Genomic DNA, 18478 nt, shown 5'->3' on the forward strand with positions numbered 1-18478 from the left:
AGAGTTGTGTGGGCTATATAGATATTGCTGTATATCTCCTATCTGCTTTTTGTGTTATAATTCTCCTGTGCTTTTGCATTCTGACCTTGTATTACAACACTCTTATACAGATTTCCTAGACAGTTGTATGTTGTAGGACAGTGTGGGCAACAGTGATGAGTAATACCTCATTATTCAGAGCAACTGCATCAGTCACAATGCCATACAATACCAATGTAAATAGTACCAGTACAGGGTATTATTCTTGTATTTCTGGGCATAGTGTTGGTATCTGACAGACCTGTGGGAGAAATGTTTGTTAGCACTAGCTGAATAATGCCACACACAGTACCAGATTCCACATTACTATTATGCACATACATCTCACTCTGCTACTGTACACACTCTGACCACAGCTTGACAAGATGGGAGTGTAAATGGGACATACGTGGCTTCTTAGTCTCATAAGGTTTTGGGAAGTTGCTAGTGTGCCAGCTTTGTTCTCATAGATGTGTGTCAATCTGTTGTATTTCCTGTTTGCTGCCTATACGTCTGAGATCATCCCACTGATTTCCCAGGGGAACAGGTTGACAGGCAACAGATACAGGCCACTTTACTGGACATTCTGGACATATCTGTACAGTTGTGGGGTATGATTCTGTATGCAGACTACTACCACTGGCAGGATTCGAACCATGGCTGTGTGTGCTAAAAAAACAACAGTTCACATCTCAGTTGCATGTGCTATTCGGGTTTTGTCATCTGCCTTTTCCCTGTTTTCTATCTATGTGTCTCTCAGTTGTACTAAATGGCCTCTGGGGATTACACCAGTCATATACAGGCATTTCTACACATTCTATTTATGGTGCACTATGTGGGTAACAAGTGCTTAATACAACAGTACTATTACATGAATGCAAATCTACATTACCATATGATACCAGAGTATACACATGCAGTCCAGCAGTTAGACCTTTACTGTCAGGCTATTACACTTTTATTTACATACATACTATATGAGACTCTTCCTGACGTATTCTCTTGTGTATGCAGTACTTGCCTTAAACAATATAGGTTTTATACAGGCAATTAATTTACTAATACTTTTAGATTTATTTCCTATGACAGTACATGCAAGAGTATTACTGACCTGCCTCATGTCGCAACCTCTCCAGGTGACTGCCATGGGCCTCCTGGTTCATGGCCTGCTCAATTGCAGCTGTGGAGAACATAAGAGGAATATTTAGCCATACCTATCCATGATATACATGAGCTGGCAATTATTACACACATAGTGGGGTGATACTTACACACAGCTGGGACATTCCCCGCCATTCTAGCCTCTTGGATCCACTGCTCCAAGAGGTTCCCCTTATGCTGCTTCAGGTCTGCATAGTGATGCCTGACCTACTCACCAGTTTGGGGTATGCCAGTGGCAATAGTGAGGTCATGGGTGAGACAGTCCCAGGCATCCACCTTATGTTGGGAGCCCTGGTACTGGCCCTGCAGCACTCTCTGCTCATAGTCTTTGACAAGGAGTCCTGCCATGACTCTGGACTCCTGGATGCACCAGGGCTGCACCCAAAAGCGCACACCCTCTCCCCTTCCTGACATGGTGCCTGCAAGGAAACTACAACCAGTTATGAGACATATTCCTGCCTCTTGGGTTTAAGTAGGGCTGATTTCCCACACTTTTTCATGATTGGCCAGTTTTGAACAGGCTAAGCTATGGGCAAACCTGCTTACCTAAGGTTGGCATTGCTTAAAGGGATATAACACTGAACACAATGAGTTAGCTGGCCTACACATTGCTTACACCTCCTAAGCTGGCCTGTGCAATTCTTAGCATTGCTTACATTTGACTTTGCATTATATGTTCTTTTTGGTATTCATTACATCTTATATGTATGCCTGGTATCCATGATTCATGTGTACATACACTGTATGGGGTTCTTGTGTTTTACTGGGGACTTCAACACTCTCTTACAATTATAACTGACTTCTGGGCTTACTGCTGTACTCCAGTTCACATATTTATGTTATGTAGTGGATTATGGACCATATGTCTGTATACTGATTCCTTTCACAGGTTCAGTTTGATTTTACTATAGTGAAGACTTGTTTGCTTATGCCTCATTTTCTGTACTGCTGTGATGGCTTGGTGGTTAACTACTGTGACTATAGTGTATAGGGTCCTGGGTTCAAGACCTGTAAGGCTGTTTATTTTGTTGCTGGGCAGAACAAGGGCCGTTGGATAAAGAGTGATTAAGGCACCTTTGAGCAGTTGTAAGCAGGTTTGCATGGGTTTGCGCAAGGGTAAGCACTGCTAACCTCCAGTTAATGATGCTTACAGAGAGGTAGCTTCTAAATTGCTTAACATGTGTGTCCATTGCTTACCCCATGCAAATGAGCTTAAACTCACTTACTACTGCTTAAATATACTTACTACTGCTTATTGGTGCTTAAACTTGCTTACTGGTGCTTTATTCATTATGACACTGACACCTCACATGTGCATTTAATGCAGTACTCCATTTCACAAATATATGTTATTTAGTGGGTTATGCAACAAAAATATTGGTCATAACTTGCTTTGCCATGGAAAATGGAATGTGCTGCAGTGGGACTTGAACTGAGAATGCCTGCTCATAAGGCAAATGCTCTGCCCACTACACTATTGCTATGCTGCTTCATTTCAATATATCTTCCTTGTTATCTTCTTCAGGCATTTAAGTTGCATTAATTGAAGCTAAGCGATGGGCACACCCTTGCACCTATGGTTAGCTTTAATCAGATTTTTAATAAAAAAAATGTTTGGTTTATTTTATTTGTATTTACTTGCAGTTGTACATGAGGGAAATGTTGGTGGGGATATGCAGACACCTATGAGCAGTCTCTCTCATTTCTTATGCCTTTCTGCTGTTCTTCATTGCAGGGGCGTGCATAGTCTGAGAGCTCTGCTCTCAAACATGCCCCCCTGCACTCTTACATGCTCCGTATAAGTTTAGGAGCTCAGGTAGCATGCCTCATTAATATGCATGGCACGCTGCCGTCCTGCTCCTAAACGGCCTTCCATGCAGGACTAAGCTAGTCCTGCACAGAAGATTAGTAAATCCAGTGGAACCTCTTTCATCATTCAAATCAATCAAATGACTAAGTACTTTATCAAATACAGTCATCTGAGTTTGGAAATTCTAACAGCTGTTGAGAATTAATAAAACGGGATAAACTGTCCATTTACCTCACCAAATAAACCTTATCTGCCTGCTTGACAGGTGTAAATAATTGAAATGTTATCTTACTACAGTGGAATGTGCTGCTATAAAAAGAATGTCACACAAGAGGTGAGAAAGAGGTGAGCTGAGGAAGAGCAAGACCATATGCACTCATCATGGATGCACCTACTCTCATTCCTGTATCTTCAGTCACTGCACTCTCATTTCAGTCATTCTGGGAACAGAGTAGCCCTATCCAAACTATTTTTTGTCCCACTGGCAACCCTTGAGCACAAGTTAGTCAACTGACAGTTAACAGCCTGTTGATAATCATGTTAAGGAACTGCTGAGATTTTAGCTTAGGCTTCCAGATTTGCAACTGTGCAGTGAAGATATAGATTATCATATTTTTAGTGCTCTACACCAGTCCACAGGAGAAATGTAACAAGTAGTCCCTGCACAGCAAAAGACAAAAAGATGCTTGGCCATTTATATTTATGAAAACTGAGTCATCAGAAAGAATGCTGTTATAGCAGTGTCCAACCAAGCACAATCTGCCTGTCCCACAATTTACTTTCCACTGCATGCCATTGCCAGTGAGTCACAAATGGGACTTGAACTGGACCTGGTAAGGATATTCATCTGTATTGCAGTTTCAGTTAACTGCTCCCTATTAATAAATAATCATAACTCACAATCTGCAATCATTTAAAAACCTTGTAATAAATCTCATTTTTAAAGACGACTAATTATGACTGACTGTACCGTACATTATAACCCACTGTCAGTGCAACACTTCTTCATTTTAATAAGCACAGCAGCATGCCAGCTAACAAAGTTTTACATTTGTGTGTATGCTTCTTCCCACTATTCACTTGTTAATTACAAAGGTTTGGATAAATGTAAATTAGAAGTCTGCACTCAAGTGATGCAAATTAAAGATTAAAAGAAGATCAGTTAGCAAAGGCCAGAGAATATGCCAACAATGAAATTAAAAAAAAAAAAAAATACAATGCTTGAAAAATTACTATCAAAGCCATAGTTTCATTTCAGCAAAAATTCCAGATTTTTGTCTCAACATATTTTATGATGAACAAATTTTAGAGTGATATTTTTTCTGCCAGAAACTTTACTGAACTGAATAGTAGAGTTAGAAATTATTGCTTGTACTGTAAAGTGATACAACTGCAGAATGCAGTTTGTCTCAATTGTCTACCATTTCAGTATATCATTCAAATGTTCATCCAGAAAATGCTGCAATAAGTAATAAGTTCCTGTAAATATAGTAACATGATTCAGATTTAATAAAACTGAAAATGTCATAAAATTTCTCAACATTACCATTAATTCTGGATTAGTTTTTTCCTTCATTTAAGATCGGCTGTTTAGATAATATTTAGCAAACAATTGTGCATGTTACAAACAAATAGTATGAGACAGATATTAATCAAAAAAATAGGTTTCTATGTACAACATGCCCTTTATGTTGTATATTAGTCACTGCACTCATTTATTGATATTACGGAAGTCAGCAAATTAAGCAGAATGTTAATTAGAAGTCTATCAATTTATGTGCATGTATGTATGTTCCTGTGTATGTTTATGTACACACACACACACACACACACACACACACACACACACACACACACACACACACACACACACAGGCTTGGATATATGTATATAAAGGTTTTGTTACTTTAAAGCTACATGTTGCAAAGTAATTACATCTCTGCCTTGATAACCCTAGGCACAAACACAACCATAAATTTCTACAGGGGGAGTAAGTCCAACATAGCTAAATGCCACACACACACACACACACACACACACACACACACACACACACACACACACACACACACACACACACACACACACACACACACACACACTTAACAACTGAGCATACACACACACACACACACACACACACACACACACACACACACACACACACGTATGTATGTATATATAGGTTTTGTTAAGTTAAAGCTGCATGTTGCAAAGTAATTACATCTCTGCCTTGCTAACCCTACTTACAAGCACAACCATAAATTTCTGCAGGGAAAGTAAACCCAACACAGCTAAATTCCACATACACATGCACACACATAAGAACCAAGCACTAACATAGGTTCTGCTGGGAGAAGGCAGGTCTATTAGCAGTCAGATCATTGGTATGATAAACAAAGAAAGCCCTAGCTGTCTACCTGTATAGGTATTGATATAGATATAGATACACATAGGGACAGAGACAGAAAGATACAGAGAGAGGCAGAGAGAGCTAGTTACAGAAAGAGAGATAGTCACAAAGACAGAGAGAGAGTAGCAGAGACAGAGAGAGATAGATAGACACAGAGACAGAGATATGAGTATAGATACAGATATAGATATGGGTCTATTTCTTATTTTCCTGCTGTTTCAGAGATTGAGATTAAAACCACTGTTGAAAAATGAGCAGTGTTTGAAGTTCATTTTTCACAACTTCTAAATGAATTGATATTAGTTTTCAGAAATGGAAAATTAAGTGTGTGAAATCCTAATTTCAACAAACTAGTAACAATACTTCTATCTCAATCTTTCCCGTGATCTCTATTACTAAATATTATGTGTTAACATTTGAAACTTGAATAACGTTTTAAAGATAACCAAAGTGCTACTGTGATCTGTAAATTTTTTTTTATTTACTTTATTGTACGACTGTTACTGAAGCTTTTCTCCCTGGGCCTCTGCTGAAAAAGGGTTACATTACTAGCTCAGTCAGACTTTTCCCGGTCAGCAAATGTAAAATAAAATAAATAAATAATTTCACTAATCCAGACCCCCACTCAACAGATAATCTTGCTGCCCATTATTTCACACCAATCTCCTGATTTCTGTAGTTCAGAATTGCTAGGTGGCAGACTTGTTCTTCCATTAATTTCCACCCATAAAAGTTAAATGAAGTCTCTTACTCCCCGATTCTTTTTCTAGAAAGGACGGGGTGCCACATCAGGATGAACAATAGACCAAGTTTTCTTAGGTTAGCCTGCAATAATGGTCATTGTTGAAGAAGTGCTTGCCTCTCTTACAGATTTACAGATGGCTAATATAAGACAACTACAAGGAATTCAAATTTGTCAGCTTGTATATCACACTGGCCATCAGGCATAGAAATCATTACTGGACACATTGGAAACTAAACTTGAACATGCAAAATCATTAATAACTGGGGAATATAAAACTTGCAGCAACTGCACAGACTTTCATTCAGAAATTTTACAAGGACATGCTAATTAGAGACTTTGAATTATTATTTTGAAAAAAATATCATCCATTCAAACTTAAGAATCTGATGAATGCACAATCAAGCTGGAGTCAGCCCAAGTCTATCTTCTCTCATCTCTCACTACTCCCCTACCAGACTTCTTCGAAGCTCAACTCAAGACCTACTAAAAATCCATAAACCCAAATCCAGTGCAGGGTGCAACTTATATAGTTACCATCCCTTTATTGCTTGGAACAAACTCCCACTAGAAATAAGGTCCCTGACTCACCCCAAACAATTTAAAATAGCAACCAAAGACCACTTTAAAAAACACTGGTCCTGCCATTGTTCTCACCCTCCCTGATTTATTATGTGCCTTTTATAGTACAGTCAAACTAACTTACTAAAACTTGTCATAAACTACTTTATCCTAAGCAACCACAAAAGCTTCTATATTCTGTTCCTTGAAATTCTTATGTAACCTTTTAAGTCTCTGCTACACTGCATACACAACCGTATATTCACTCAACTCTCTTTTTTAAACCAAAACTTACAACTTATACTACTTTTTTAACATTCTTTTCGTTTATAGCACTGTTTTATTTGTCAACAATATACATGTATGTAGCTTACATATTTTAACTACCAAAATTCTCTATTTCTATTTTTATCGAAATGGATCTGTATTGCTATTTTTATTGGATTGCATATCTTTGGAGCTTTTCTCCCCAGCCTTCACTGAAAAAGGGCAATAGATCAGCCGGACACTCCCGATCAACAAATGTAAAAACAAATAAATACATATATATATATATATATATATATATATATATATATATATATATATATATATATATATATATATATATATATATATATATAAAATTTCTTTTGCAAACTGTCTTCTGAGCCAATTTAAAAACCAAAGGATTTATTTCTGTTTGAAATCAAATAAAAGCAAAAAGCTTATATCCCCAAAAAGGCTGTTACTCTGGGCATGCTCAATAATTGTCATCTTCCAAGCTTTTCACAATAATTTTAACAATGGCCAAAAGATCTTAGATGTTACATTGTCATCATATATCTTGGAATCACAAATACTCCATCCACTTGTGCGGTCAGTACAGCGATGTAAAAACCCTTTTATCAAATGTATCACTCCCACTTTATCTTATGAACTTAAAAATGTTTCAAATGACTCTCAATTTTAATCAGATAAATGACCTTTGCTTGAAACCAGAAAGAATAGAACTGTCACAAAAGAAAATGCAATGGAACTGGTGATTAGAAAAAGATGGAGAACATGTCCAGTCCACGTAATTGTGAGCGATACCTGTTTTAGAATGCATTTAATCTTAATTTTGCCATCATACCTTATTGCAATGGAAACATTTAGACAAAAATTTAAGGTGCTACAGTCTTTTGAGTATATTGCTTAATATTAGCTTCTGTTCTTATTTTTTTCTAGCACTCTGAAACAGATTTCAATATGTGGAAATCGCATTTGACTTAAATAGTTGATTTAGCAATAAGCGGAAACATTGAATTCTTTGTTCCTTTTTAACCCTTGCATTGCTAGTCCTCTCCATTTTGTTTTTAGCAACATATATATAAGTTTCCACTTTTAAACGATTTTTGTTTTTCAGTAAATCAGAAATTCAGATTATAAGGGTGCAGCTTTACTTTCACTAGGGCAATTATCTGATATTTACAGGGGTGAAACTTCCAAAGTCCACTGCACTGCAGGAGCAGTAACTTTAGGGAAGAAAAGTAAGTTTTATAAATTTAATTCGTCAATGATTCCTAACGTGGCTCAAGCTATGGAAGTACAAATACAGCTGTATGTGAATTGTACACTCGCAAATGAAACAAACAATGAAAACAGTGAGACTGTTGAGACAAATGGAAAAGAAAATAAAGCTTGTTCCTTTATAATAATTGACAGAGTAGATATTACTGAATTACAAGTAGAAGATTCTTCATATTGGGTCAAAACGGTATACTAATAATTGGATATTAAATTAGAGGAATTGATGGTTACTTTTGCAGGGAAGATTATGAGCAATGAATTATGATTACCAGGAAGAAAAATCCAAGATGTAAGAAGGGCTTTAGAATGCTTTAATGTAAGGAAGCAGGGAGTTTTTTTTATTCACATGGATAACAATGATCTCATGTTCAAGGACTTCCTGACTGTTAGTGGGGAACTTGAAGCTCTCTTAGATAGCATAGCTTGTACAGGTGTTAGGAAGGATTTTTCACACATCACGTATTGAAGTGACAGTCAAGTTAATGTGAATGATAAGATTTTTGGGGGATGAATATCTACGTGAAAAAAAAGTCTCATTTTAAAAAAGTCAAATGTGAAGAGCATCCAAGCCTAATTTTAGGCACACATCCATTTAGACTGGATGCAGATCACTTGAAAAGACAAGCAAAGATAATTTTTGTGTCAGATCCATTGCAATATTTAACTAACATAAGACAGAGATAAATAATTGTTATGAGACCAGTGATTATTACACATTTGATGATAACTTCAAAATGTAGACCATGTTACTGTAACAATAAAGCCAACCCTTGAACAAATAACAATTGTTGGAGTGTATAGACCACCAAAATCAAGTACTGATGACCTAGAGGAACTCGTACATTTTTTACATGAAACACAGGAGGAAAAATAATGGTGGCTAGGGATGTAAATGTACCAAAAACAGACTGAAATAATAATGATTCAACAAAAACATTAGTAGAGAAATGATTTGCAATCTATGTTCAGGAGAAGTAATTTGCTGTAGACTTAAAAAAAAAATACCAGGGTACATAACATAATGGACATGGCATTGTATGTGCTCCTATGAAAATGACTATTACATGACAAGCTTTACCATAAGTGATGTGTAGTGATCATACGGTTATAAATGTTGAATTCATGATAAATGATTCTGCCAAAATTAAATAAATACCAATGTACAGAAGATTAATAACAGATACTGACTGAAGATAAGCGGTATAAATAAATAAGAAATGCAAATGAGGTCAAACTAAAAATTTGAAAACTGAAATAAACAAATCAGGACAGATTAAACAGTGTGAGACAGCAAGATAAATTTGAAAAAAATTATATACAGATATCGTACATAATAGGAAAACATTTATAGATCTACATGATGTGATAGAAGTAAACACATGCAAACTGATATATTGTGATAGTTTTCAAAATATATTCTCAGACACAACAGATTATAGATATATTTACAAAATCGTATGCACAAAAGTTTGGCTCCACAAAGTGACAAATTATTCATTATACAATGACTCCCTATGACTATTCGAAAATGTGCATGCTGATTGGCCCAGCCCAACCAGCGTGCCCGTTGTAAATCCCACAATATACCAACGGAAAAAGGTCCTTTCGCCCAGACTTTTTACCATTGGTATAAAGGGACCCAAAACCTTTTTTTTAAATTAAAAAAAAAAGAGAAAAAATGGAGCAACGGAGACTTTCTTTTCTCCGTTGCTTCCATTTTAAAGCATTGATGTACTGGGAATGCATGGGAACACAAGCCCCATACGCATGCGCAGTACATCACAATGAAGCAGTATACCACAACTGGCAGAAGAACAGTAATCCACCATTATACAAAGACATTATTTAAGAAAAGTAATTATTTTTTTTCTTAAATAATGTCATTGTATAATAGCAATAACCAGCTCTGTGGTTGTGGTATATTGAAGATTTACTCACGATTGCCTTATTTTAATCACCCGGGCTTCTCCCTTGTGATTAAACCACACCAACCATGGGTAAATCTTCAATATACCACACCACATCTTCGGTTATTGCTTTAATGTCCAGATATGCAAACTGGACCCACACAAAGCACAGGGAGGCAACAGAACTAGTAATAAAAACCTTAGACCTCTTCAGCATGAAGTTAAAATGTCACTATGTCTGTTATTCAATAGGACATTAAAGTATGGGAAGATTTCTCAAGACTGGAGACAACCACTTGCTAAACCCATCTATAAGAGACAGGGCAAAAGGATAAACCCAGTTAGATCCCGAAGTTTACCTTGTTGTTGTGGAAAAATAATGATGGTTATTTTGGATATACTGTCAGAAATGAAATGGTTGAGACTTGAAACCATACATGCATATATTGAACATAGATGTATAACTACCTCTAATGTTATAAACTATATTAATATGATAACACGCTTTTAATATGATAACAAGCTTTTAATGAAAATTGTGCTATGATGTAACTTGTATAGATGTAACTTCAGCCTTTGATAAGCTCATACACAAAACACTGATCAACAAACTATAACAACTCGATACTGATATAATAGTGGTAAGGTGGAGAGCTTCATGGCTTACAAATAGGAAATGGCAAGTACCATACAGCAACTGGACAGATGAAATTTTAGGTTACAGTCTGGGTGTAACAAAGGCCTCTGTCCTAGGCCCATACATATTTATTTTGTATTATTCAGATCTCTCTCTCATCTGTGGTGTTCTACAGTCTGTATGCAGATGACTTGAAAATGGATAAACTGATTATATCTGATACAGATAGGGCATGTCTGAAAAATAACTTAATTAAATTGACCATTTGGGTATGAGAAACTAATACACTGACAAATGCATCAAAAACTAAGCATGTGAGATTTCAGAGACATAGCTTGAAGGGTGAATCTTTATTGTAGGACACAGTGATTGAAATTATAGATTCATTTAAACACTTGGATATATGGGTAGACCCAGCTCTAAGTTTTCCATATTAACCAGTTGATTAATGATAGTTATAAAAGTATAAGCTGTATAAAAATATTTATAAAATCTAGGAAATCAAAAATGATGAAATCATTTTTCATTAAGTTACATTACACCCAGACTAGAGTATGGAATAAAAATATGGACACCTTATAAGAAAACAAGCATAGGTAAATTGAAAAAGGTACAACAGAAATATAACAAGGGCATCAATGGCTGTTAAAATTTCAGTTAAATTAAATTATTTAAATATTTGAATATGCAAAGTGTCTCATATAGATACTTAAAGGGAGACCTTATTTTGATCAGGGTTATCAAAGACTAGTAAAGAATCATCAGACATTCTATCTAGAAGATTATATAGAAATGAGATATGTACTAATTGAATTGCATGGAAAAGACTACAAAATTATATTTAAGCAAGCAGTAGTTTAGATATGTTTAGAAACATCTCAGATGCTTGTTGAAATGACTATTTTGGTATATTTGCTAGAACAATATCATTGCCTGAATGCCTATACCTGAAATATGTATATGTACACATGTAGATATGTTCAATTTAAGTTTGTATTATCAGGCTTATTTCCTCTGCAGTTACTATAAACACTGAAAAAATATGAATATGAAAATAAATTACTATAAAGTTTAATGTTACCTAAAACAGTCATCTTTCTGTGTAAAATCTTGCATTTAATCAATATATGTAAATTAAAAGGTCATAGCAGCAAGGATTATGTTATACAGTCTGGTGACTGAGTTGAAATACAGAATGATCACATTCTCCTATATATTTACTAGTTACCAACTAACAGTAGGCCAAAACAAATCCTAATGACATGCTAACAGTAGCATGACACAAAGTTTAATTCAGAAGAACACATGATAACAAGTCAGCCATTCAGCAGTGACCTCAGTCACAATAACAGTCACACTCAGTGAAGTCACTGAGATGAAGATGTTAAGTCCCACCAAACAAATACATAAAACAAAGGGAGAAATCAAGGATTTGACAACAATCCTGAATATCAACACCATACAGCAGACATCAACTCTGACCACAGCCTAATGACAACAGTCCTGAATTCACCAAATGAAGAATTAACACTGCTAGACCAGCCAGAGTGTGAGTGGTCTGACATGAATAATACTGGGACCACCCTAAAGGGTGCTTGCAAAAGTATGACAAGATGTAGATGTTCAACTCAGAAGGCTTCTAACAATTAAACTTCTCAGATTCCTCAACTCTTTAGATCATGGAAACCATACTGAGCAGCTAACATTCTAAACATTTTCAAGACCATCCCTGCCACAAAAATATAAACTTAGAAATCTGTAAGTTTCCACTTTAAAATAAGGAAAATATCCATGGAGTTTGTACAATGCAGTCATCCACTACTAAGTCTAATACAAGCCTATGACATTCTTAATTTACAGATCAGCTAAAATATAACTAGATTTGGCTTAAGGATGGGAGTTCCTGTATTTTTTCTCCCTGAAGTGAGACAATGGCATTACTGAGTTGATAATTGACTGGATAATTTCTGTCAGTGCTCTCAAAAAAAAAAATTAAGAATTTCCTGATGAGACATTTTACCAAATTGTGTTTCTACTTGAAAATATGAGAAACGTATCACTTACTGATTAGTCTAGCCACTTTTACTTAATTACTTATTTTGTTTACTGGCCAGGTTAGAAATTACGCTAAAGACAGTTTGTTTCTATGAACCAAGCCAAAGTCAAAGAATCTAACATTAAATTATATAACTACTAACATAGGTAAAGAATACATTTACAATGAGTGAGGAAATTAATGGCAAGCAGAAGCCATTTTCTATAAACAAGGCAACAAAAATGCCAATAAATATCTATATAAAGCAGCAGCCATTTGCTATAAAACAGTCAACAAATATGTCAGCAAATATCAACATAAAAATGTGAAAAAGTCTTTATAGATGAATGCACTTAACTAAGAATAAACTGGTCTATTAATAAAGGCCTGTTGTTTTGTTCTCAGCTTTGTGGTGATTTTGTGTTTCTCAATTATTTAATTGTAGATGTGCAGGCTTTTGGCAAATGTTTGTTTTTAATGATGCAGCTATTTTTTGTTAAGTTTAAAAGGTGTGTCTGAGCAGCTGAGAAACACAATGCTTCCATCTTCAATGGATAATACATCAGACATGCAAATTACAGTGATAGTCAGAAAATGGCATATTCACAAATTATGGTGAGAGTCATAAAATGGTAGATCCAAAAATGGTGGTGATAGTCATTTGGTATGTGATATTTTGTCATGAAATATAAGTGAAACTTTGCAGCCATCAGAAAGAGTAGTTTGCCAGCAGATAACTACAAAAAAGACCTTGTCAAGCTAGAATATTCAATGCACTCAGGCCAATAAAGCCTAACTGCACTAGCTGCAGACATGCAGAATAGGTGGATTGTTTGGCCTGATTTGGAAACGTAGAGCTTAAAGATAATGTTGATGTCTATAAGCATTAGGGCAACTCCAAAATCTCCAAAAATAACATCCAAAGCAAACAGTAAAATGGTCACAAAGACAGTCCATGTAGTAAAAATTCTAAGAATGACCCAGCCAAGCTACACAAGGTTTAAGGTATTACACAGTGAAGACTCCAGCTTGGCTAAGGCTTTCTTGTAGCTTTTACTACACAGTCTATGTGGACTTTTTATTATATATGTACAAAATTACTGGCAGGCTGATGGTGTTTTTCATGTGCATGATCACTGTACAGTGGATACTGTGTGAATCTGCTCTTTCTGTAATGTGATCTCAGAGGTGATATATATATATATATATATATATATATATATATATATATATATATATATAGAGAGAGAGAGAGAGATGGATAAGCACCAAGTAAGGGAGGTGCAGGGTGACTTTCCCCCTGCAAAAAGAAAAAGATGTTTAAAATGTGTTATTTTTTGTTTGATTTTTTTGTGTGTTGTGTGTTCAAGCAGTGCAGTTTGAAACTCATTTGTTTGAGCACTTTGCACTTGATATTTTGTGCTTTGAGGACTTGTAGTACATAAATTGAATTGAACACACACACACACACACACACACACACACACACACACACACACACACATACACAAAATCTATCCCCTTGCATAGCGCTTACTTTAACCCTAACCCACAAACACTTGCACATACACTCTCACTGCTAATGAAAAAACATTTACCTTAACCCAAAGCAAATCAGCTACACTACAACAAAACAGCATATGGGAAAACCTGCAACTATACTAACATGCAGTTTTCTATACCTGCAACTATACTAACGTGCATATTAAAAAAATGCAGTATTTTTCATTCAAAACCCAGCAGTGTGTTCTCTCAACAAAAATAACCATTTGACAGAAGAAACTGTAACCATTGATACATTTGTTTTACAACAGCTGCACATGAAGGAACCTGTGTATGAAAAATTAGCAGGATATCGGTATAACCACACTCTCAGTTCATCAACAGTCAGCTAACAAATATAAAAAAAACTATGCATTTAACTCATCTGTGAACACAAAGCGCATTTTAGTGACCCATGGTCATTATGCCTTCTCTTAATTTGTTCCACAACAGGGAAATGGAAGGTCAGAGAAGCAAATCATGGTCTACAGGAACCAACTTTTTAAGAGGTCACAGCCTTAAACTTCTGCCTTGACTGACAGAATCTGGTTCTTTGTTCAAATAACCCATAGTGTTCTCTTGCTCGTTCCTCTGAAGGCGTGAGTGGGCAATCACAACTTCAGAACTTTCACTGCAACTTCTTAAATATGCCAGGGAGCTAGTAATGAACTTAGCAGTATCAAAGAAACCAAACATGTAATCAAATAATGGTATGGACTGTTAAGGGCGTTTCTCCACAAATATGTCAGAAATACAAGATTGTCTGATGCCACTGGGGTTTTACATGTCATTTTTAACCACTACAGACATATAGACCAGTAAAGGTTACACTTCGACCAAACTAGACAATGGTTTAAAAAGTACTTATAATGTTACCACTTACTTCCATTAGGTCTTGCTCACCTTTTCTGGCTGACTTCACAATTTTCTTTTCATTTAGGCTACATCTTAATTTAACCAAGTCTTATCTGAATTATACACTAGGTGATAAACATCCTAAATATATACAAGTAAGCATGGCTTTACAGATTTATAAGATACACAGTGGAATTCCAGGTTTGAAATTATGTGCCAATCAAATATTTTGTACATATTAAAAAAATGCAGTATTTTTCATTCAATCTTAGTATGTAGTGATCCGTGAAATAAAAGCTAAATCATTTCTTTGGAGAGGAAGTAAAACAACAAATCACATGGTATGACCATAGGAAATGAATGCACATAGTGATTGCAAATGTATGTTACTTGTAATATTATTAATGCTTTATGACCAGATTTTTGTGTTAGTCATTCTAGAGATTTTGTGGAAGCCATTTAGGGTAAGAATTTTAGGAGGCAGGTATTTAACTTACTTTTCTGATCTTTTCCACAGGGATTTTCACAAAGGTAGAGATTTTTTAAAACAGTCATAGCTTTTACTTTTACAAGAGATGTGGCCTAGAGCAAGACTGTGTGTTCTAATAACTTGCAATTTATTTGAGTAAAGTTCACCTTAAAATCTATCTAATAAAATGTGAAAGTCACTAGGTGTATAGATGAGCATAAAGGTGAATATATATATATATATATATATATATATATATATATATATATATATATATATATAGTAAAAAGCCAGTTGAATTGTTATGTCATCAGATGAGTTCTAGTCATAGGAAAGAAATTAGACAGTGAAATTCCCCAAATGCAAAGATCTGAGATGCTATACGATAATATATACTATAAAGTAAAATAAGTAAACTAAAGTATTGCAGTGGCATGTGGGTTCAGGTTTTCCATAGATCTTAATTTACTCTACAATTTATTATTAACTGTGTATGTAGTGACTATTCAGAATGGAAATGCTTGAAACAATCTGTCTACACTTTTTATTTATTGTCTCTCATTTCTTGTTTGCCAATATGCATGGATGAAACACGTCATGTATTTGTGCAGATATTTAATCCTTAAAATAGGATTATAAACCTGAATGAACATGCTTTTTCAAAGGCAGTGCTGAGAAGACTGAGGGACAATGTCAGTGCTCTTCTTATAAACATGCATGTTTTTGCATTTCAAACAGTTGTAAATCATTAATGCAGATTGTTTTAAAATTTCTTAACTTGCAAGCACTGTCAGGTGTATGTTTTCATTTAAGCTGCACCTTCTGTGTACTACATAGTTAAAACTATTTTTTATAGCTAATGATAAGTGATGAGTGAGTGAGTGAGCATGTCTGTGCGCTCGCGCATGTGTGTGTGTGTGTGTGTGTGTGTGTGTGTGTGTGTGTGTGTGTGTGTGTGTGTGTGTGTGTGTGTGTGTGTGTGTGTGTGTGTGTGTGCGTTCGTGTGTATGTGTGTGCACTCACGTGCGAGACCATAGAAAGGTTATTTTAATCAGGCATATGAAATATCATCTCAGTACTACGGTGGTGGTGCTGTGGTAGCATTGTCGCCTCACAGTAAGACATTGTCCTGTTCGATTCTCAGCTAAATCGTCTTCTGTGTGGAGACATGTGTGAATGGGCGTACCTTCGTTGGAGGTTGTGCATCAGAGCTGGCAATTTGGCACGTAAAAATCTACTGCCAATCATTAGCAGATCGGAGTTCCGCTGTGGCGACCCCTAACCAGGAAAAGCTGAAAGACACATATGAAATACCATCTCAACAGAGGTGTTTGGTCAAGACTATTTCATCATTTATTTTAAATGCAAGTATTTAATTGTATTTCAGGGATAAAGTATGTCAAAGCTATATATTTCTTAGTGAAGATTTTTCTAAGCCTTATGTTTTTTATTGCTTGTCTTTAGGGGTCCATGTTCTATTAGCAGAATGTGGTTCATAAATACGTAGGTAAGTGGACTACAGACCACTACAAGCCTAACCAATAAACCATTTGCAAAAGTTCCCTATGGGCTTATGGGGGGGGGTCACATGAAATACATTGGAGTAGAATTTGAGGCTACCTATCTAATTTTCTTGATTGACCTTGAAGGAGGCAAGAGTGCTGATCTGTTTGACATGTTATGGAACTTTGCTCCAGGGGTGAAGGCTGAACTGGGATATGAATTTATCACTGCAATTAGTCTTGTTCATTTGGTGTAAAGGTTTAACTCTGCAAAGGAAGAAAAGGACAATGAGGGCCGGTCATTTCATGGTTTGAAAGGCTAGGCACCATTCACCCTGTAGGATTCTGTAAGAAACCAATTATAGACAGACAGTTTCCAGTATGTCTAGAGGCCTTGAGGCCATTGATCTTTTTTAGTTAGGTATCTCTAATGTATGTCAAGCTGAATGATATGCTTAGTCAAATGCATGCTATAAGGATCATAGGTTCAGAGGTGTGTAATAGGCTAACAACAACAAGGGTCTTTTTAAGCATAGCCACACATCCCACATCTCTGATAAGAAGCATTATATTCAATAATAGAATAGATGATAGATGAGCAAAGGAAAATTAAAACTACTTTTGATCTTGAATAGATGCTTTAGAAATTAGATGAACTAGAGAGATGGCTTTTCAAACGAATGTGGAGATAGTCAAAGTATAAGGAATTATAAACAACATGCCTAAATCCACTTATGAAAGTGTGTTACTGAAGGGGAATGTCACCCTACACCCATTTTGATTGGCCATTATCTCTGTACCAGTGGTTAATATAACTAAACACATAATGGAGAAATTGAGATTAGGCAGACGATCAAATAAAACCCAATTTACTGTCATCCACAAACTTAGATAACCATAGACCAAGAGTGCTGGCCTGAAGGTATAAGAAACAGATGCCCATCACTGATCCTTGTGGTACGCCACTAGTAACTTTGCTATTTCATAAGTTGGACCTTGAGTATTACCACATGTCTTTTGTCAGGCAACCAGTTAGCAATCCACTACTTTGAACATGAAGTGGAGTATACCAGGTTTCAAAAGGCTGTGATTTGTTTTCATTGTGGGCTTATTTCATTAATTTGAAATAAATGTTTTGATCCTTTTTTAGTCCCACTTGAGTAAGTCACTTACACAGAGCAATTTTTTTGGTATCTGGACCCCAGTGTAAGCTATATAGATAAGCAAGACTTACACAGAAGAATGTCACTTACATCGAGAACTAGTCTTGCAGA

The sequence above is a fragment of the Protopterus annectens genome, chromosome 7.part0, assembly GCF_019279795.1.
Source record: "Protopterus annectens isolate FY-2018-M chromosome 7.part0, PAN1.0, whole genome shotgun sequence".
Classification (NCBI taxonomy): Eukaryota; Metazoa; Chordata; order Ceratodontiformes; family Protopteridae; genus Protopterus; species Protopterus annectens.